Genomic DNA, 23355 nt, shown 5'->3' with positions numbered 1-23355 from the left:
GGGATTAGACTGAGCAGGTTGCCCAATAGGAATTTCCCATGGGAATCTCTCTACATGGGAACAGTAAATATATAAAAGTAAATATTTTGTAGGAAGGAATACTTTTGTTATTCTAAAATGCAGTAACTGGTAACCAAAACAGCAACTCCGCATTACTGGAACAAAACAGAGTTTCTGCATGGCTGCTAACACTTTCCTTAATTTTCTAGCCAGATTCCACCCTGAAAAAATTAAGTCACCTAAAACAGTATATAGCTGAAATAAAGCTAGTTAACAGCCTTTCATCTGGGGATTGAAGCTCTTTCAGGGGATGGATTTATTTATCTCTTTTACAATTAACCCGGTCATTAACAATCTCTCAGATTAGATAAGGGGCTAATTAGCAACCAAGAGCAGAGGGAGATGGATTCTTTTCCTACAGTTGGATAAATCTTTTCACTTTGCCTTTGGGAGGAATGTTACAGTTCCCCACTTAAAAAACCTCAACAACACACACTGCTAATCTCTATGCTTTAATTCTCTGAAGTGTGTGAAGATTTGCAACTACCCTCTAGGACTGAGCTAAGAGCGAAAGAGGCAAGGGAGACTGGTCAGTGATAAACTGGTCAGTTGGAAACTTTTCTGTCAACATTTATTTATTATGTAGCATTTAAGGAAGGGCCAGTGTTTATATATGGATCAGTGGTGGCTGTCTGGGCCTGACGGGAGTTGGTAGTCTGAAACATCTGGAGGGCTCCAGGTTGGGAAAGGCGGAGTTAGTCTAACATAATGACTAAGATATTAAGAACAGAAGAGGAAAGGTCTATTGAGTCCAGCATCCTGTTGTCAGAGGCTAACCAGATGGCTGTGGGAAGCCCCCAAAAGGACCTGAACACAACAGTACTCTCCCCACTTGTGATTCCCAGCAAATAGAATTCAAGGGCGTCCTGGCAATAATTTTACCTTCCATGAATTTGTCCTGTGCTTTTTTTTTTCTCTGGGGGGACGCATACCCCTAAGCAATTTGTGAATCTATGTTTGGCAGTATTTCAATAGGAGTAGGAAAGTGTTGTTGTTGTTTAGTCATTTAGTCGTGTCTGACTCTTTGTGACCTCATGGACCAGAGCACGCCAGGGACTTCTGTCTTCCACTGCCTCCCGCAGTTTGGTCAAACTCATGCTGGTAGCTTCGAGAACACTGTCCAACCATCTCATCCTCTGTCGTCCCCTTCTCCTTGTGCCCTCCATCTTTCCCAACATCAGGGTCTTTTCCAGGGAAGCCACTCAAGTTGGTGGTCATCAATATGTATTGTGGGAGAGAATGCCATAGTTTAACTATGCGCTTTGTGAAGAAGTTCCTTCTTTTGTCTCTCCTGAATCTCCATCATTCAGCTTCATTGGATGGCCCCATGTTTTAGTACCGAGAGGGAGGAAAACTTGTACACCTTTTCTCTAAACTAAAAAGCCCCAAAACTTTCCATATAAGGGAGATGTGCCAGCCCCTTGATTGTTTTAGTTGCCCTTCACTGACTCTACAGTCTCCTTTCTGAGGGAGAGGTGATCAGAATTGCACACATTATTTCAAGTGCCATCTTCTCCAGCCATTAGCCAACTTGGTGGTCTTAAGTAAGCCACTCTCTCAGCCTCATACCTATCCCTTTCCCACTTACAGTGTTTCTCAGTGGGATTCTTTTTGCTACTCAACTTAAGATGAAAAGGGAATGTTATAGAAATTTGGACAAGTTTGTCCAATAAAAGGCAGGTCTGCGGCTTTTTCAGTCTGCAGCAAATATAAAATGCTTGCAGGTCAATTCTCACACGAATCCAAAGTGCAATGAGGGCTTCTCTAACAATGTTTCAAACCACTTCTAGGAAAGTGAACTATTCCTATAACTCAGAGGTTTTCAACCTTTCTGAGTCCACAACATTCTTTCTGTGGCACCCCTGTGGGGCTCAGGAGCCGTTATATCACCCCTGGTGGCAGCTTCTCACCCTTTTTCAAACACCCTCCCTTGTGGAGTATTCCCTCAGCCTCCCCTCCTCTACTCTCGCCTTGGGAGTCCTCTGGGTAGCTGCTGCTGCTACCCCTGGTCTCTGAGCTGCCCCTACCTGCCCCAAAGAGAGGTGCCTCCTCACACTGCCCCACAAGGGCCTAGGACCTGTCTGTCCATTCCCAACAGCAAGGGCTGGTGGACTGGCTGGCTGGACTCCCTGGCCTGCTTGCTTGCTTACTCTAAGGCCACCTCAGCACCTAGCAACCAGTACCCCCTGACCAGCCCCAGAGGCACCATTCTCCTGGGGAGCTTGTAGCCAGGGCTGCTGCAACAAACAGCTGTGCAAGTCATTGGGAGGCAGAGACGCAAGAGGGCATCAAAGGAGAGAGTGAAGGAAAGAGGATAGAGGTCAGTGTTGCCCGTGGCACCCCTGACCTTCATTCAAGGCCCCCTGGGGTGCCATGACACACTGGTTGAAAACCACTGCTATAACTGAGTTAAGCCAAAGAAAGCCCTTAATATTCAGGCCTGCTATTACATGCTTTTCTTGTGTTAGACCATCTGCTTCTGGGTATTAGAACTGGAAAAGAAAGCTGATGGGACTGACCTTGGTAGGGCTTTTTCTTAAGTCGCTTGCGATGATGAAGTGGTGCCATTATTAACTTATTTGCAAAGAGCCTCTTGATTTATAAACTGTGGCCACAGTCCCCATTCCTTATCATTTACTCTCTGTATAGCAATGGCAACATCTGTCTCCACAGATGTGAACCCATGCAAATGAGACATATGGGCTTAGGCTGGCATTGGTTTGATCGTAGGAAGAGCTCCTGGCAGGGGAGCACAATATAAACTGTTCAGCAGTCTGCCCCTCTTAACCTACTGTTGGTTGGAGCCTGGGCACTGTTGGAAACCAGAAGGCTACTTTCTTGGCGGGCCCAGATCCAGCCTAACAGATGGCCAGCCAGGAAGGCGTGCCAGAGAAACCAGAATGTGCATCTAATTTGATAATTAAGGGCTGCATTCCCCTCCAGACACAATGAAATGGAAGGCCACACATGACTTCTGGCTTATAGTGAGGACAACAGCCCTCTAGTTCAAAACTGAGCTACTTTTCAACTTGGGGGAAGGGGTCTCCAAGGAAGAATTATGAAGATTACAGCACTTCAAGAAAGGAATGATGAGTTGGGGTGGAGAGCATTAAAACATATACTTTATCCAAAAGCCCATTTTCCATCTGAGGTACCAGTGGATCTTTGCCAAGACAGTACTGTACAGCGTCTTCACTTAAATTTCATGTTGAATAAAAACATTGGCAAGAACCTAATAAACCTTTTACAGAGATCTAAATTCGAGCTTCCTCTCCAAAAAGTCATAATGCTGTTGGGTTAGAGAGAGAGAACAAGGAAGCTTTAATTTCAGGGGGAATTGCACATCAAATATAGTTTTCTAAATGTTTAAAAATAAATGTGTGTCTTTGACTTATGGTTGCAATGGCTAAAAAATCCAAGCACTATGCCTTGGCTTAAATAAGTTTTGAGAGAAGATTTCCAGTGTCATATGTGTAGTGCAAATGTGTCATTCCATAGTTAATAAACCTGGGCTCATGCAGTCCCTTCCCCCCCTAACCTTTTCAGACCTAACCACGGTGCTGTGTTGCATCTTCACCAGGGTCAGTGCTAACCACGGTTAGTTTCAAAACAGAATTTGAAGTAGGCACACTGCATGTTCTAGTTAAAGCTAACCACATTAAACAGTGCAGATATAACACTGTAACACGGTTAGCCTTAAAAAGGAGAGGAAGAAAATCAGAAGGAAGAGGAACGTGTTAAAGATTAAGAAATTTGGAGTCATTAAGTCTTTATCAGGCCAAAGAGCTTTCCTGCAGCTTAGACTACTTTCCCAGAAGTATGTTTTCAATGTGGAAAAAAACTCTAAGAAATTAAAGATCTTATGTATTCCTGCCAAACGGAAAGTGATTAAAGCAGCCACCTTAGGTTACAGCTTTTTCTCTCTGCAGCCAATGTACAGTTTCTTTCTTCTCAAATGAGCTATATGTTACAGTTTTATAGCTCATTGTTCTGAGGACCTCGTTGTAAAATGGCAACTTATCACTTGCTATTTCTTGGCTATGAAAATATTTACACCATGGAACTCTACAGGCCGCAACAGAATTGCAGCAAGACAGATTCTCATGTTACTTTCAGATATCGTGCAAATCCACAGCAACTACTTTTATCGCATCAGTTTTGGGTGGAATTTCATTTGAATGCGTTCTCCTATGATGACAGCGATTAGGATCACACAATGGCAAACCATTTAAAGCCAGTGTTTGTCCTAAGGTGTGGTAAATACCAGTTTTCGTCATTGGAGGGTGCTCACAGGTGTGAGCTAGCTACTAAGAAGTGGCATGCTAAAAAAAATCAATGTGGTAACTTGACTATTTCAAAAGCTAATGTAAGATCAATTTAAAATAAGAAGCAAAACAAGTAATCTCTGAACTCGCCTCAAAGAAATCCATAGCATTTAAGAATTTCTGCTGCTATTCTAATAAAATCCCTGTTTTGTTTAAAAACTAACAGGTTTGTACATTCTGAAGCAATGGGTGGGAGGAGAGAAATTAATGAAATATATAGAAAATCAGGGGTAACACCATTTAGAAGATATAGATTACGGGAGAAATTCGACATCACACTAAAACAAACATTCTGTCAGAGCAAGCATTTCTGCTTGGCCAATGGAACAACCTCAGCTCTCCTTTCCCCAAACAGTGTTCTGTGGGTTCTCCTGACCCCCCACCAGAGCCAAGTGGATTGGGGGACATGGAAGGAAGGAGGGAGCCCCTAAACTACTTCCTTGAATCCAGCTCCATTTTTTCTATATAAAAGAGAGTGAGTATTCAACCCTGTAGCCTAGTACATTTAGATTCTCTCTCTTTCCCTTGTTGGCATCCACTGCATGAAGAGACAATGGAGTGTGCCTCTGGGGGGTGAAGTCAAATCGCTGGCACCAAATTGACCTTCCTGGGGTGCAAGACTGGGCAGTGTGTATGGAGGCCCTGGGCTGCCCAGACAACAGGACCTCCCTCTTGGCCTCATTGATGTGGTCCAAAGGAAAGCAGAGAAATACGTTTGGCACCAGCTTGGCTGCAGGAGTTGCCAGAAGGAGGCGTACAAAGCACCATCCAACCATCTTAGGGACCCCACTCTGGATTTGTGTAGGGTTTAGTCCTTAGCCTTTTCTTCTCCCAGAGATATCCTGCAAGGCAGCAAACGTATAACAATAACAAAACAAGCAGCCTTTGAAGTTAGTGTTTTCTGTTTATTCCATCCTGATATTCTAGAGTGACTGGATGTCTTCAGGCGTGTATCTTTGAGGGCCCTTTTGATTGAAAAACGACTCATAAATTTTAATGTTACTAGCATACAACAGCAGGCATAGGTGTCACTACCATTTCCATTTCGAAGTCATTACAGAATCTGAATCCAGAAAACCCTGACCTCGTTAGCACTGGGACACCAAATTTCAAAGATCCATTTCAAAGATGAATAGAGAGTCGTTTGTTTTTCCCCAAAGAGGTTTTAAAATGGGAAAAGCCATGGTAAATTTCAACCAGGTTGTTTCCCCAACGTAGGTCTTTGTGAAACTGGCTCTCTCTGATAACCTGCCAGGTTTGGATGATCTTGTGGGCATAACATAAGGCTTTCTTTTATTGAAAAAGCTAGCTTTGGAGGACTACAGTCACAGCAAGCATGCTCAGGTGCACAACTGACACTGGCCGTGTTTCACCAAGCTGTCCATTAGGAAAATCAAATGGCTTGTTTGTTTTTAAATGAGCTCTTTCAAACGGATCGTTTATAAGACAAAGAGAGAGAAATCATTAGAGGCTTCAGATAGTCACAAACTAAAACATTTTCTCCTTTCTGGTTTATTTTTCTCAGAGTGGAGGGCTGAATATGCCCATAGGGAGAATGAATGCTACCTTAACTCAGGAAGCAACAGAAAAGCCTTAGGAGAAATCAACATTCTGCAACAAGTAATTTTGTCATCTGAAAATTGTGCATGTGAGGTTACAGTCACATTAAATCCTACTGAGGTCTGGGAAATGAATGCTATGATCCACACTCTTCCAGCCTTAAAAATGTCCTTATCTATAGGTCAGGGAACAATGAGATTCTAGCTTAGTACATTCAAAAGTAGTGGCAATCCTAATGTTGCTATATATGGAAATGTACCAAGTTGTAAAGGCAGGCATGCATTGAAGCTAGTTAGTCTGAAAATTTCTTAAGCAATACAACTTCTCATCAAGGGTATCATAGAGCTTGGAAAAGTACAGAACTAGGGCAACCAAACCAAAATGAGAGAGGCTGTACGGACTATTTTATGAGGAAAGATTGCCCCCCCCCAAAAAAATGGGCATACTCAACATATAGGATTCACTGCCACAGGAAGTAGTGAAGGATTCATTGCCATAGAGTAGTGAAGGAAGTAGTGAAGATGGCTTTAAATGGGACTGGACAAACCCATGGAGGATTAGGATATCAATGGCTACCTGTCCTGATGTCTACAGGCAACCTCCTTGGTTACAATTCCCAACATCCCAACCACTGGTTACACTGGCTGGAGTGGAAGCATCTGAAGGGCATCATGTTGGAGAATGCTGACCAATCAGTTTATCTCACTTGAACCCTGGTCGGTATAGGAAACATTTGAAAGCTTGGTTGTGGTTTTTCATTTATTGTAATAATTGTCTTTCAGTTGTCAACAACTTTATATGAACAACTTAAGTTAAACATTCCACAGGGCAAGAACAAGTCCATGACTATTCGTGAAGAAGGTCTTTCGAACCTGGCCCTAATTGCCAAACAATTTAAAATATCAGGCCCAGAATAATGTTTGGTGAAGTGTTTTTGATTTCATTCTTATATTTTGGGTTGCCTTGCCACAGAATGCCAAAAGCAAATACTTTGGGATATTCTACCTCTGAACACATTAATGTATACACTGATGGATTAAGAGTGCTTGTAGATATGAATAACCATGATTGCTTTTATCTGATAGGATGCCCACCAGAAACTTTCAATAAAAACTTGCCGTTTTGGAACATAAAACATTTCTTTGGATAATGTGTTGTGTCCCCCCCCCCCACACATTTATTTTTCCCTGGCCCATCAGGTCTGCTAACAGCTTTGCTCTTTATGCCAGTAAAAAACATAATAATGCTTTAAACATATTTGAGATGTACAATTAATATTTTGACACAATAAAATGCTTTCGTGTTTGTTGATCGTGCAGAACTATGATTATTCTTAATCGTTTTCCATGAATATTCTTCTCACATCGCACCCAAATTTTCAAAGCAGCTTATCCATGCTTGTTCTCAGAAGGTGGTTATGCCTTAGTTTGCCTTTTGCATCAGAAATGAACCTCAGAGTTGTCACCAAGCTGATCATTATTCCGTTGTTGTAACTGACAAGGGGTGGAGGTAATTTGCACTGCCTTTTTGGCTTCCGTCATTAATATTGACCTCTGTTATTGTGAATATATGCAGGATTTCCCTGGCAGACTTGCAAATGGCAATTTTGGATTTTCAGGCTATGGTGTAATTGGCTGCCATGAGTTAACAACTAGCCATGTCACCTGGTGATCCTTGAAGGTTAAGACCTCTTGACAGCTGCTATTAGCTCTGTGAAATTTGCCATTCAGTTGCTTTCACTTGAAGTTTTGAAGGGCCATGGCCAAGGGGTGAGGCACATGCTCTGGATGCAGAAGTTTCAATGCCTGGCATCTCCAGGTAGAACCCTGGAGAGTTGCTGCTAAGCCACTGTGGACAATGCTGACCCAATGGTCTGTTCTGACATATGTTTAACGTGATGTGTCAGGTTGCATGGTTGTGCTCAACAGAGCAAGAGATGCTACCTGATGCTACAAGACTGTTGAAGGTGTGGCTAACCAGAGGAAAGTGGGAACCCCAATTTAAAACCAAGATTTAAATGGGGAAAGAAGAAAAATCACACTGAAGACTAAAATCACCTGGAAAATATTATTTACCAAACAGCAATGACAGATAGGAAGAAGCTAAAAGGTGGAGAACTCAACAACAGTCATTATACAGGCATAAGAAACAGCCAAGTTTGTTTGGCCGTGTTAGACTAACACGGTCCTCTGGGTTTGCTTTGGCCTGTCCAGACCTTTAGTTGAAAATAATCATAATCACTTCAAATTCTGGGCAATTTCCCCCCCACCACCACCACCACAACTCTTGTCTCCATGAAAAGGGGAGTTCTATGATAAGACCTAATCTAAGAAACTTGAAGAATGTCAAGTATTTTCCTTGGTCAAAAACACACACAGACAAGCACACAGTTTAACTGATTGCAGCTGACCTTGCTTTTTTGTGCTAGAGATAGGGTCATCACAGGTTAGAGCCCACAGCCCAATGGATAAGCCTAGGAATTCCAAAGAGGAGACAGAACTAAATGAAAACAAAATGCCTTTCATGTTTTTACAGATACCTGCATCCCCACCCAAATTCTGAAGAATAAGCGAACAACAGCCACAAACTAAGGGCCCAGGTAAATCCCAAGCTATCTTTTCTCCTTGCAAGAAAAGATTAAACTTGTATTCCAAAAAGAAGCAGAATAAGGAAATCCTTAAAAAGGAAAAGTCAAGATTAGGTCACACCTTATTTTCCCCCCAAATCTAAAGTGCTTCCTTAAAACATTACCACATGTAAAGCGAGGAGCAAATATATTAGTTGAATAGCTTTGGGACTAGATCTGTGAATCTCAGAGTACCATCAAAAGACATGCATGTGCCAAGATCTTCTCAAAGCCGATTCATCCAAATCTGATGCATCTGTACAGTTCTGCTGGTACCCAGAGAGAACACACGGGGTAGTATTCAACACTGCTGCAGTGTGAGCTGTCGGGAGACCCTGCAGATTAGAGGTGGGGGCATGTGAGGACTGCAGAGGAGGAGGAGAGGAAGAGGAAGTCCTGTTGCTCAGGTGAAACTCAATGGACAACCATTGGGTCATGTGGACCCAATATCCACAAGAGCTCCTCATTTGTTTTATTCTGCATATGTGCGCTATATGTGTGCTATATTCATGTAAGGTAAAAGGTAAAGGACGCCTGGACGGTTAAGTGCAGTCAAAGCCGGCATTTGTCCACAGACAGCTTTGCAGGTCATGTGGCCAGCATGACTAAACTGCTTCTGGCGCAACGGAACACCGTGACGGAAACCAGAGCACACAGAAACACCGTTTACCTTCCCATTGCAGCGGTACCTATTTATCTACTTGCGCTGGCGTGCTTTCAAACCACTAGGTTGGCAGGAGCCGCCACAGAGCAACAGATGCTCACCCCATTGCGGGGATTTGAACCACCAACCTTCTGATCAGCAAGTCCAAGAGGCTCAGTGGTTTAGACCACAGCGCCACCCACTTCCCACGCAGAGCAGCCCTCCCTGTTGAAAAGCCTTATGTTATTAGGGGAACCTCAGGAATGCCTTTGAAGCAGACTATAAAGAGTAGGCATATTCCTATAAAGGCCTTCAGGTACCCTAGTCCCAATCCATTTAGAGCTTTAATGGAACTGATCAGTTTACACATAATACAGTAGTTGTTTTTATACTGGAATCTGAAGATTAATTAGATAGGATTTGGTCCCAAAAGAGTGAACTTTAAATTAATTTATGTCATGCTCCAATTCCAATTTGGGCAATTCATCCCTTCCCCAACAACTTCCCGTATCTTATTCCACAGGGTTAATGGAGGCCCACCAACCATCCAGAGAGGTTTTTCTGGAGTGAGGGAAGGAAGAAGCAGCAGGAAACTTAAGCCATATTGTCAGGGGTTCCGGAGCAGAGGCACAGGAGTGGGCGGAGATGGAGAGCGAGGAGGAGGAATCCGAGGGGGGTGGAGGCAGTGACAGCGGTCAGAGGGATTCCACGAGCCTCTCCAGCGCATTGGAAGATTCACAGAAGGGAGCGCCGATGGCCAGGGCAAGGGGGGTGCCAAGGGGGAAACCCCAGAAGGAAGGGGCCAGCGGGGACTCCCAGAGCAGCAGTTGGAAATCAGGACCAGCTTTCCCACCAGAGCGCAGTGGGGGGGAGGAGTCCCAGGAATCGGGACCAGTGTTCTCACTACCAGCGAGAGGAGATGAGTCAGGATTGACCACGCCTCCATCGGAGAGCGGGGAAATGGTCAGGAGGAAGGTTACCGGCTGGGCGCGCGCGCCAAGTTCAAATGTACAGGCGAGCGGCACAGCAGGTAGCCTGGATAGGGAGCCAGGTCCTAAAGCCCGCCGGAAGGAGGGGCAAGACTCAGGGGGGTCAGCGTCAGAAGAGTCCAGAAAGGAGGAAACCCCAGGGGGCAGGAGGACCCAGAGGAGGAAAGAACAACCGAAGAGGTGGAGTAGGGCTAGGATCTTAAACTGGTGCGGAAGGGGTGATGAGTCAGACGGGACTTCGCCGATCTAAGGTTAAGACGTAGCGCTGCACGCTCTGGCGTTGGAATGGAAACCAAACTTCAATAAAGACTTTTGTACATTACATCAACCTGGCATTGGTCCTCTGTGAGCTGGGACCTAGAGGCAGCCCTGACACATATTAAAAATACATTTTAAAAATATTCTTTAGGACTATAGCTTCCATATTACAAAAGGCAGGGAGGGGTGGCCCACCCATTTAGATCAGTAATTTAAGGCGTTCTCAAATGTATGGGAAAGAATTAAGCAAAGTTATGGTTCCTTCCCATATGACAATAATTTTCCCAGTGATGGGTCAGATTCCAAAATTAGTCATAATTGTTTTGTGGATGGTCACTTGGCTGCCAAGCATTGCCATAGTGGGCAAAGGCGGAACAAGGAGCTATAGGAAGCTCCTTGTTGCGTGGTGAGTCAATGTAATTCTATCTAGAAGCAAACCCTCTCAACTTCAAATTTGAGGGCTGCTATGCAAGTTAAAGGCCACAATCCTATGCATCATTTATCCGGCAGAAAACCGAAGTTTCTTCCATGTTTGATCTGCTCTTATTGGTCAAGAAGTTTGGGTTTGGTGACTTGCTAGGCTCTGCTTTCCTGAGGCCTACATTCATTGCTTTTCATCCTTTGAGGATGCTTATGGCAAGAGCTTAGCAAATTGTGGGCTACCTCTCTTCGTTCCATTGCTGCCCTGAACGTTTTGGAAAGATGGTGGGATTTTTAAAAAACGTAACGAATTTTAAAAAATAGTAATCCCAGCAGCTCAAAGCAAAATGCTTTTCTCCAACCATATTCAGTCCCATTGCAGCAGCCCACATGAGAATCCCAAGCCTGCTCCTGTTTTAAATAAAACCAACAGAGTTCTACAAATAGGAAGTGGGGGAAAATAAAATAAAAGGGGGGCTTTGGGATCTTTCAAATGGGAACCTGTCAACGCTTAACTGATTTTGTAATGCAAAAAGAAATACTGCGTAAGAAAACCTGACACATCTCTCCCCCAGCATTCATCACATTTTTATATCATTTGTGCTATCCTTTTATTATTTACTACCTACTCTAAAAAAAAGAGGTCTCTTGCATTTCTCTTTATTTCAGAGCTGTTCTAAGTCTTCTCACCATTTTCACTGCCAATCTCTTATGGAGACTATGCCTTCCCCTCTCTGGCCACTTTGACAAGAGGATCCATTACCAAAGAGGTTTTGTTTGTTTGCTTATACCAATCAGTTCATTGCTTAGAGTGCAAATGGCCAGCCTGAGTGATTTCCAGGCATTTCCTGAGTTCTTTTCCTGAGCAGAAACTGCACAATTTGATGCAAGAAGCCTGGCAGGAATGTGTCATGTAAGGAAGTGCTCGTGGCTACTCAGCCTTGTAAACAGCCGCTTGCCTATTCACTTAAAGAGCTGGTGTTCTTGCAGAAGGGCAACTGCAGTGAAATTAATTGTGGAAAGACTAAAGTCCTAGTTTTGGGGGAGGGGTGAAGAGGGCAGGATTGTGGGCAGGTTGTTGAAGCCAAACACCCCATTTTACCCTCCCAAGACCCTGCAAGACCTTAAGGTGGCTCTGCTCCTTCGCTGAAGCGTACGGATGATGCACATTTAAAGAGTGCATTCTCACAAATTAACAGGCAGGGACTTGTAGTTTCTACAATTCTGTAATCATAGACATTTTCTCAGTCTTTAGCAGCTGTTGCAGCAGATGCCTCGAGCTCTCAAGTTTCAAGCACCAAGACCCTGCAGGCCAAGCAGTTAGAGATTAATTCATTCCCCTGTTGACAGCAAGCCAGCAGAAGTAACAGCAATCATAATAAAGTCACTTTCTCCAGCCTTCCTCAATTACAAATCCTTTCACCAACGACCTCAATCTAAACCCGGGTGTTTCAAGCCTGACGACGCTTCCAAAGTTCAGAAACAAAAGCAGTTACAGAACTGATGGCCTTAATCTGTATGGCGTGCAAATCTGCATCACAGAGATCAATTTGAATATTATATTCAGAGCACAGGGTTAGACCTTCCCTACTGCACAATTCTGGAATTCTTCACTGCAGAACTCACCAAGCAAAAATCCCTGGTGTGATCAGCCTGGGATCACCTCTCCGAATTACAGTGGTACCTTGGGTTACATACGCTTCAGGTTACAGACTCTGCTAACCCAGAAATAGTGCTTCAGGTTAAGAACTTTGCTTCAGGACGAGAACAGAAATCGTGCTTCGGCGGTGCGGTGGCAGCAGGAGGCCCAATTAGCTAAAGTGGTGCTTCAGGTTAAGAACAGTTTCAGGTTAAGAACAGACCTCCGGAACGAATTAAGTACTTAACCCGAGGTACCACTGTATATACAACTTTAAATCAATTCAAGACAGGAGCAGAGGAAATGCGTTATCTAGGGCGGGCCATTCCCATTTGTGTTAAATATAAATTGCCCTACATAAAACAAAGGACTTCCAATGAGCGCTAAGTTGCTTAGGGCAAGGATGCAAACTTTACCTATGGATTTCAAATGAGCTCTGTATACAGCAGAGAGAAATGAGAAGGTTACCCTGAATTCATGAAATCATGCTCTTTGAGGAAGGGCCATAGCTCCATGGTAGAACAACTGCTTTGCATGCAGAAGCTCCCAGGTGCCATCTCTGGCATCTCCAGATAGGCTTGGGAGAGAAATCGTGGAGAATCATTGCTGAATGGTCCAGTAGGGTGGACCTCCACATTTTTATGCACATCCTGAAAAGGAGTAAAGGAAGAAAAAGCTAGGAACTCTATCTAACATCTTAGCTGGAGATAACATAACGCAGGTGTAAATGTAAAATAACCATGTCCACCGTCTCAGGGCAAAAATGTCCAAGCCATAGAATCATAGAGTTGGACAGGACCATGAAAGTAATCTAGTCCAACCCCTTCAATGCAAGAATTTTTTTGCCCAACATTGAGCTCGAACTCACATCCCTGAGATTGAGTCTCATGCTCTATCGACTGTGCTGTGAAAGAAACAAAAGGTCCTTAATGCCAATAGCACTGTTGCATTCTTATTGCTTGCTTAATCCTGCTACTTCATTAACCCTAGATGCAAGTTGGTCACACTATAATGATATTGTATTCTCCTTGCTTGTCAACATCTGCTGTAACTCAAAAGGGGCTAGATGCTCCGGCCACTTCCATCAAGGAACTGTCCCCTTGTATTCGGAAAAGTACTAAAGAAAGTATGTCTGTGTTGTAGCACAAATGACAGCATCAAATGGGAAGGAAATGGTGTTGCAATTCGAAATGGAAACTTACCCAGCTGCACTGTTTTAAACAAAATAATTTAAGTTGCTCCAGGCTGCCCCAATACAGTTCCAGACACGTTCTACTGCAAAAACTAAAGGACATTCTTGGGGAAGAAGAGCCAGAGTTCAGATGCAGAACACATGCTATAAATGCAGAGTCTTGAGTTCCAATCCTCAGCATCTCCAAGCAGAGCTGAGAAAGACCTCAGGATGAAACCCTGGAAAGCTGCTGCAGTCAAACTAGACAATGATGAGTCAGGTGGACCAACCATTTGATGCAGTAGTAGTCTATGGATGTCACGCTAAACCAAGCATCCCCAAATTCAGTCCTCCAGATGTTTTGGGACTACAGTTCCCATCATCCCTGACCACTGGTCCTGTTAGCTCGGGATGATGGGAGTTGTAGTCCCAAAACATCTGAAGGACCGAGTTTGGGGATGCCTGCACTAAACTATAGTTTAGTGATATGTAAATGAGCAGACCCTTTTCCCAGGTTTGTGTATCCTGCCCCTCTGGCGCAGTCAGGTGAAGGAGTTTGAACTCTTTCCCTTCCACTTTTTATTAAACACGGTTTGCTGCATCATCCAGACCAACAAACTATGACTAACATGATGTTTAGTGAGTTTCAAACAAAGCTGACTTCAAATAATGGTTGTTGCAGCTGCCTTGATTAAACTGTCACAGTTGCCAATAAGGAACTATAGGATACAGCTATGCGGTTAACCGAGTGAATAATAAAACATACCAGGAGGAAAAGGATGTGTGGTTTATGATTACAAAAGTTCCATGATAGCAACATGAGTATTAATACTTGACAAGGTAGGCCCTTTGATGCTGGGCCATAGTGAACCAAAAAGGTAAAAGTACCTTTTAAACAATTCGCTCTAATTTTAGCTGTTGTACAAGGATACCTTTCTTCTGCCAGCCCAAAACCAGATCTCATTTAATTCCGAAGGTCTTAAAAGGAAGGCAGCTAGACAATCATTTTGAAAAATGTGAAAGCAGCACACAGACTGGTGCCTTCATTAAGAAATGAATCTGGGCCGCACATTGTCCCTCAGGTGGTTCAGTGTGCAGAAAAGTTTGGCAAGAATTTTAAAAATGTAGCGGTTTGAGTAACACTATACCAAGAGACGACCCCAGTTAGTTTCACAGACTGCAGGAGGGACAAAGTGCCCCCTAAAGTATGCAGGCCCAACCCAATTATGAGAAAAATGTGGCCTCCAAACCAGCGTCTGCCATGGGATCAACTTCATGGGCTCGGGTGTATTTCAAACAAGAAAAACACAACTCTGTGGATCACATTTGTGCCACATTATACCAGCCATTCCTGAGTGATGTCAGCTTAGCCAGACTGCACCAGAAAGTACTTGCCAGCCAACTATCAGAGCCAAATGTCTTTCACAATCCGACTAACCCTACAAAGCCACTGAATCATATCACAACGTAGCACACTGCACAAGTTAAGTTGATTTAATCAACTCCAATCCAACACCAGAGCAAAAGTGTGACAAAACTGGCTTGGGTAAACAAATATACACTCCAAGCATGCACTGGCTTCCTGAAAACCATGGTTTGCAGAACAAAACCCAGCACGGTGGACATGCATTCCCTTTCCCTAACTTCATCCCTTCCAGAACACCTTCTCATCTGATCCCTCAGTCCAGAGTTAGGGTTAAACCAGGCATAGGCAAACTCGGCCCTCCAGATGTTTTCGGAATACAGTTCCCATCATGCCTGGCCACTGGTCCTGTTAGCTAGGGATCATGGGAGATGTAGTCCCAAAACATCTGGCGCACCGAGTTTGCCTATGCCTGGGTTGAACCCATGCTTGAAGGTTCACACATAATAGCAAGTTGAGATTAGGCTCACTCAGGCTCATTTTCACTCAAGCACATTGTGTTAAACCATAGTTTAGCGTGATGTGCAAATGCGGCCACTATGTCTGCGATAGGCCAGGGTTTCTCCCTCCTGTCATTGGTGCTATTTATTGGTGCCACTGTTTCTCAGAAGCTGCCACACCCTGCTCCACCACCACCAGCACCACCAATTTTTAAATAAAATAAAAACCCCACAGTCCATTCCAATCCAAGCTGGTAATTATAAGTACCTTGCAATGTCAAGAATTTGAGGGCCAAGTTTGTTTTCCTCTTTTGCTTCTGAGCGATGACTTTTTAGGTTCTGTATCTGAGGGCAGCGACTGTCCTGCATTATTTTATTCATTTGTAAGCCACTCTAGAAGCTTTTCCAGCATGAACGCTCTGAACAAACAAGCAAAATTCATGCACATAGTTCCTTTCTGTTTCGGGTTTGTCTATGCCTCTTAGTTATGCCCGGTTTAGACACTTGTGGCTTATGCAACACTGTATATGACCAGATTTGTTTCACAGGAGCCTGTCCCACATTTAAGCAACAACAGTAGAAGAAGCGCATAGCATCTGCTGCCAATTAATGGCCAGCTGAGAAGAGCATTGAGACACATCAAGACCAGCTGCCTATTAATTGCTCCCATGAACAATGTTGCACCTAGGCTATCACTGCTACTATACATGATCAATGAAAGATGGCAGAAACAACAGTTTCCTCATTTTAGATTACTTTTTTAAAAAATGAAAGCTCATCACAATCATCACTAAGGCTGTCCTCGTTTTTCTGGCATGCTTTAATTCTGCAATCAGGCATTTACTGCAGAATCCAATACATGTTTAAACTTGGAGATAAGTCACATTGTGTTCAATGGAGCTTGCTTCCCGGTAAGTTTACAAAGGATTAAAGCTTTAGCACTGAAGCTCCCATAAGTCTACACAATCTTAAGGATCAGCTCGAATAATAAGACGTCCAGTTAATTAATTTATTAAATTTATATCCTGCCCTTCCTCCCCAAGGAGCTCAGGATAGCAAACAGAAAGTAATGAAACAATAAGGCTGCTTGGACGAGTGAAACCGACCACCTGACTCCTTGATCCTTGCACATCCTGGCTCATCAAAGCAAGCCGGGAAGTGCTGGGTGATGGTTAAAGAAGCAGTTATTAAACTGCTTCTTTAAAAACCATCTTTGGACCAGGCCAATATGGCCAACTATTGCCCAGTCTCAAATCTTCCATTCTTGGGCAAGGTGATTGAGCGGGTGAACAAATCCAGGCATGCCTGGAAGATACGGACCATTTGGATCCCTTCCAATTGGGATTCAGGCCTCATCATGGGACTGAAACTGCCTTGGTTGTCCTGGTCGATGATCTCCAGTGGACCAGGGACCACAGTGAAAGCTGTTCCCTGGTCCTGCTGGATCTCTCAGCAGCCTTTGATACCACCGACAATGACATCCTTCTGGACTGTCTAGAGTAGCTGGGAGCACTGTTACACAGTGATTCTGCTCCTTCCTCCTGGGCTCTGTGCAGAAAGTGGTGTTGGGTAATGAGTGTTCAGACCCCTGGGCTCTCACTTGTGGGGTGCCTCAGGGCCCTGTCTTCTCCCCCATGCTTTTTAACATCTATATGAAGCTGCCGGGAGAGATCATCAGGGAGTTTGGGCTGGGCATTCACCAGTATGTGGATGATACCCAGCTCTACCTCTCCTTCAAATCTGAACCAGTGAAGGTCCTGTGTGAGTGTCTGGAGGAAGTTGGATGATGGATGGCAGATTGAGGTTGAATCCTGACGGGACAGAAGTACTGTTTTGGGGGCACAGGGTGTGGACAAGTGTGGGGGATTCCCTGGTCCTGAACTGTGCCCCTGAACTGTGATGCCCTCCCTGTGGAACACCCTCCCTTCAGATGTCAAGGAAATAAACTGACTTTTAGAATACATCTGAAGGCAGCCCTGTATCAGGAAGTTTTTCATGTTTGATGTTTTAGTACGTTCTGATATATGCTGTGAGCCACCTAGAGTGGCTGGAGAAACCAAGCCAGATGAGCAGGGTATAAAATTATTATTATTATTATTATTATTATTATTATTATTATTATTATTATACAACAGCTTTCAATGCCAACACAGCTGCACACTGGGAAGGATCTAAATTTAAAAGGGTTGTTGGAAGAGGCAGGTCTGAAAAGTAAGGCACCAAAAATACAACAGAGTCTGCCTTTGACTAATATTCAAGGTGAGGGAATTCCAAAAGGTAGGTGCCACAATACCAAAGCTGCTATTTGGTGATTAGATTATATATCTGGGTTTCTATCATTGCCATCATCCCATGGGTATAAATTTATGTTGAACGACTGTTCTGAAACAGGAGACATGGGCCAGAATAGACAAGTCGGAAGAAAATCCTCTTTTATTAGAGCCATCTAGGTTGGCTGCCCTCATCACTGCCTCCGGAGTGAGAGCAAGTTGCACAGTTTAACTATATATGCACTGCACAAAGAAGTACTTTCATTTGTCTTCCAACATTAATCTTCATTGGATGTCCATAAATTTTAGTGCCTTGATATAGAGAAACCTCCCTCTATCTACTTTCTCCAAACCATAGATGATTTGATAAAAACTTGCCTCTCACTCACCTTTTTGCTAAACTGAAAAGTCCCAAACACTGCAAGCTTTCTTCATAGGGAAGGTGTTCCATCCCCTTGATTGTTTTGGCTGCCCTTTTCTGAACCTTCTCCAACTCCGGAATATCCTCGTGGATGTGAGATGACGGAACTGTACACAGTCTTCCAAATGCAATTGCACCTTTGCACTTTTGCGGGGGGGGGGGAGTGGGGGCTTGGATTAGGCGGAAGTGTCCTACCACCCAGCCCTGCCCATCTCCATTAGCTGCCCCCCCCGTTAGGTGTCATCTGCAAATCTGATGAGCATTCTGTCAATTTGTAACAGTATTTGATGGGTAATTGTGGGAAGAGGGGGTAAATAAACGTTAAAAGGGCCAATATGGAGTGAACGGTGTGTGCAAAGTAACTGAAGAAAGAGTCTAAGCTGATTTGGATGGAAAAATTGTTGGCTTACTCCCGAGCTGTTGTTGGACTACAACTCCCATCATAGAATCTTAACAATTGGAAGGAACCCAAGGATCATCTAGTCCAACCCACTGCCATGCAGAAATCTCAGCTAAAGCATCCGTGACAGATGGCCATCCAATCTTCTTAAAAACCGCCAAGGGAAGAGAGTCCACAACCTCTCGTGGGAGTCTGTTGTTGGACCACAACTCCCATCATCCCCGACTACTGATCCTGATAGCTAGGGATGATGGAAGTTGTAGTCCAACAACAGCTGGGGACCCAAGTTTGAGAAACAGTGTTCTAAATTTTATCTAAACACACAGATAAGCATATGCAGATGTTATGCACATTTATGCCTATGGGCCCATTCCCCCAAATCCTTTAAGAGCCAAGCAACTGCTACCCACTAAGTTCAATGGGATTTACTTTTGCATATGTGAGCATCAGATTATTGCCTAATATTTATTGAATCCTGTTGATAGGCCTACTTAAAGCCTAATCAAGTATTGCAGCTTAATTGGATTGTGAATTGCACTGCCCTCTCTTCTAACACCACTAATTAGCATCCTCATTCAAGTGCTTACTACACAGTGATATCTTGAAATGTTTTGGTCAGGCACTGTATGCTCATTCATGCTCCTCTTGGTATGAAAAGGGCTTCCTCTGCCAGCCACAACACAGAAGTACGTGGGCTTTCAAGCCTCTTCAGAAAATATTTAATTATGTCCATAAAACATGCCTAACCCCGGCCATTTGTTTGTAAGGCCACCAAACCCTGACTTTTCATTTGACCCAAACTTATATTAACATCACTATCATCATCAACAAAATACTTTTTCCATCTTGCAAAGTAAATAACACAATCCATGTTGCCAGAGTTCAAAAAGATTCACAAATTAGACCGCAATCCTAACTCTACTTGCCAAGGAGTAAGCCCCAATGAACAGAACTTTCCTCTGAGTAGCATTGCACTATTAAGACTCCCAAAATACACTCATGGATTAACTGACTTAAATTCAACATTCTTGCTTGTTTTAGGATGGTTTAGCATTCACTCAGAAGTAAGTCCACCTGAGATCAGTGAGACAAATATTACTTATTAATCATTATGACAAGGATACCTCTGAGCACCGGTTGCTGAGAAGAACAAGTGAGAGAGTGCATTTGCACTTGTGCCGTGTTTGTGAGTTTTCCATACGTGTCTGGCTAACAGAAGAACGTAAGAAGAGCCTGTCCAGCATCCTGTTATCACAGTGGCCAGCCAGATGCTTGTGAAAAGCCTGCAAGGAGGGTATTAGCGCAAAAGCACTTTTCCCAGCAGCTGCTATGCAGGGTCATACAGTACTGCTTCTGACAGTGGAGGTACCTACAGTGATAGTCATCAGGGTTAGTAACCTTGGCTGGCCACTGTTGGAAGAGAATGCTGGACTAGATGGACCTTTGGTCTCATATGGCAGAGCTCTTCTTATGTTCTTAAAGCACACTGGAAAACAACGCTATAAATGGGAGCTGGGAGAAGAAGCTTACAAAAGGCACCCAGGCCCTCATTCACCATGATCACAAGCCAGATCCAAAAATCAGTAGTGATGGACAACATTCTGGGCTTAGTTGCCGGAGACCCCAAAGTTGAGTGATCTGCTTCGGGTAAGTCACCACCCCCTTGCCCAAGTTACCTCACCACGCAGCTTGTCTGGTTCACACATCCCTGGCTATCATAGGATGACTACAATATCAAGTGACGCCTGTGTGTATGAGCCATCACTATCATGTTGGCCCAGACACACTGCTTTTCACTTAAACCGGTTCACACATTCCGCAGCCAGGCATCTCTTGCACAATTATCAGTCTCAGCAATCCAGTGATCCGCATTTATGTGCAAATCAAAAAAGGTCCAGATCTAGACATTCTTTCCAAGGCTACTGCTAAGCACGGCCTGAATACAGTAGATCTACCTCTCATATCCACTGGGGAAATCCAGATGGTGGAGACCACATTATATACATTAGCAACGCAAGTTGTGGACAAAACATTACAGAATGCAAATATATGAACTGCCAGCATCAAGCAACAAGGTAAACTACCTTCGTGTCCTACTTGTTTCCCTGATGCATCTAGATGGCCACAATTGAACTAGGTAGACTCTAGGTTTGCTCCACCATGGCTATCCTTGCATTCCTAATGGCTAGTGAGCATCTAAGCACACCAGCTTAGAGCTTGTAAAAGTCCATGCATGACTAGGATCTACAGAAACCACTTGCGTGTGCTTTATTTCTAAAATAAACATTGCAAATATAAAACAAGTCTTCCTATTACATAAACTTTTCAGCATGCACATTTCACAGGGATAAAGACATCACAGGGGGAAATATTTAAAGCAAGACATTCCGTATCTGACACCTTCCCTTCATTATCCGCACCTTTCATTATCCACATTCCAAGAGACTACAAAGAAAGAAACTTGTAATCAAAAGGGCCCTTTTGCCCACAGAGTTCAAAACTAGCAAACCTCATCCCATTTACAATGTTTAAGTGCACACACACAGAGACCTTATTCTGTGTATATACTGGACCGCCAGTGACTCATCCCTTAAAAGATAGCTTTTAGAAACTTTTTTTTTTAGATTAATAGATTTTGTCAGACAAGGAACACAAGCAGAGGCCACCACATTCCTTGCTTCTTGACACCGCAGTTTGCCAGCGCTGGGTGACCAGTATAGACTTGACTGGTAACTAACAAAGAGCAAGAAGGTAAATTCACCCAGCAGAGAGTGGGAAGGGAGCTGGCGAAAGTTGAGCAAAAGATCCACGGAGCAGAGAAGTTCGTTCATCTGTTTACCGGCTTCAAAACAAACAACAGAAAGAAGCAAAGGAATGCGATCCCAAACCTACTTACCTGGGAGCAAGTTCCACTGAACCTAATGAGACTTACTTTCGAGTAGGCATGCACTGTAGGTTACAAAAGTGGTGTTTTGTCTAAAAGGCCCTTTGAGTTTCAGGACTCCCTCTAAATGCAAAGCGTGTACATTAGACAACCCTATTTAAAATCGGGGCGGGGTGGAGGGGGGGGGAGAGTAAAAGAAGTAGAAGCTTGTCTCAGAAACTGCATGCCAACTGCTCCCACATTTTATAGGCAGACTTTTCCCCCTAACACAAAACACACAGCATCGTCTTATCACAAGATTCCAGCTTCCTGTTTAACGCTATAAACTGCGTCCAAACTCTTCAATTTCGCCCCCCCCCCGCTCCGATCCCTGCACTTACCTGTTTCTTGGGTCACCCAAAAGCAGCTTCTTCTCCCCAACGCGCCTCGTCCGCTGGGATCCCTTCCTTTCTCCACCCCCAAGAGAAAAAGTAAAGCTTTTATGCAAAGCACACACGCACGCATACAAAACTCCGTGAGGAAGATCCAGCGATGGATGCGCAAAGTTTCCTTCTTCACCAAAAAATATCCACGCAGCAAGGGGAAGAAAGTTTTAAGTTGATCGCTGCAATAATACTAATAATAATAGCTGGAGACGCGGGGGGGGGGCGGTGCTGTGAGAAAAGGGAGAATCTGGATGGTGGCGAAGTTTTGTTGGGGAGTAGCAAACAGGGAGAGAAAGAGAAGGAAAACCGACTCCGCCTTCTCCTCCCCCTTCGCTAAGAAACACACTCGTGCGTCCCAGCGGCGCTGGGGAAAGTTTGGAGAAGTTTGAGAGAGGAGGCATAAAATTCGGGAAGGAGGGCAGGACGGGCGCTGGGACAGGGGGCGGCTAGGGAGCCAGGAGGGTGGGGAAAGGACGTGAGGGAGGGGATTGGAGTCTGGATTATTAAAGCGAGGAGGAGCCGGAGTGGCGGCGGGGAAGAGCGCGCGCGCGCGCACGGCGCTCTTTCTCTGGCGCGTAACGCGGAGCTGCTTGGAGGAGTAGCCGCCGACCTCGGAGTCACGGCCCAGGAATGCCAAGAATGCGGAGCGGCCGCTGCCACGGCAGGGCAGGAGACGTCGGCGGGGACTTGGCTTTCTTTCTTTCTTTCTTTCTTTCTTTCTTTCTTTCTTTCTTTCTTTCTTTCTCACCTTTTTTCCCTCCCCCCTTTTTTTTACACGGCTCACACTATACATATATGTATATAGCAAATGAATGGAAGAGAGGAGTGTGGAAAGGGGAAATTAAAAATAAAAATAAAAATGGGCTGTTCTTCCAGCCCAAGCCAAGGATGATGCCTTCCAAGTGCGACTCTCTCCCGAGGAGGGCAGAGCAGATGCCAAGGGAGGGAGGAGGAGAAGGGAGGCGCCGAGGTGGATCGCAACACGGGTGGGGATTGCTCTGCAGGGAGGCGCGCTGCAACCGCGGCGCAAAGACCCGATCGCTGCCTGCGGTGGGGGGGACGGGGGGACAAACTTCGGATCTGCAAGGGTCCTCCTGCCGCAAAGCAAAAGAACCGGGAAAGTCGCGCTGTGTGTTTTGTGCGTCGCAGAGAAGGGGAGGGAGGCGCTTCCCTGACTCTTAAGGAAGTTTGGACTTGGAGAAGAGGCGGCCTGGGGAAAAAGAAGCCGAAAGGGAAGGTGGCGGCTTTTCCCCTCCGCGGGTGGGAGCGAAGTTTGAGGGGGGTGGCGGGACTTGGCGGACGAAGCCAGGCTTCGTCTCTCCCCTTTTATGAAAGAGTTCCTTTGAAAACCGCCTCGCAGGCCTGGTTGCAGGGAAAGGCCTTCACAGTTCTGTCCTTAGC

At 44.5% G+C, this 23355-nt stretch overlaps 1 protein-coding gene across 3 annotated transcripts in view; it reads right to left on the bottom strand.

The window, feature by feature from the left end:
• PTPN14 (protein tyrosine phosphatase non-receptor type 14) overlaps positions 1-22917 on the bottom strand; it is a 461328-nt gene extending 438411 nt beyond the window's left edge. For 2 of the 3 annotated variants that reach the window (XM_083733087.1, XM_083733088.1), the window contains exon 1: positions 21910-22909. The gene's annotated coding sequence lies outside the window, so the exon portion shown is untranslated. Of the gene's footprint in view, positions 1-21909 lie in introns of all 3 variants that reach the window. The other variant, XM_083733089.1, reaches the window with a different exon arrangement.
• Positions 22918-23355: the final 438 nt, after the last annotated feature.

This window comes from Podarcis gaigeae (genome assembly GCF_964106915.1).
Source record: "Podarcis gaigeae genome assembly, chromosome: 3".
Taxonomy (NCBI): domain Eukaryota; kingdom Metazoa; phylum Chordata; class Lepidosauria; order Squamata; family Lacertidae; genus Podarcis; species Podarcis gaigeae.
The sequence above is the reverse complement of the archived record's forward strand: the minus strand, read 5'-3'. Positions and strand labels throughout refer to the sequence as shown.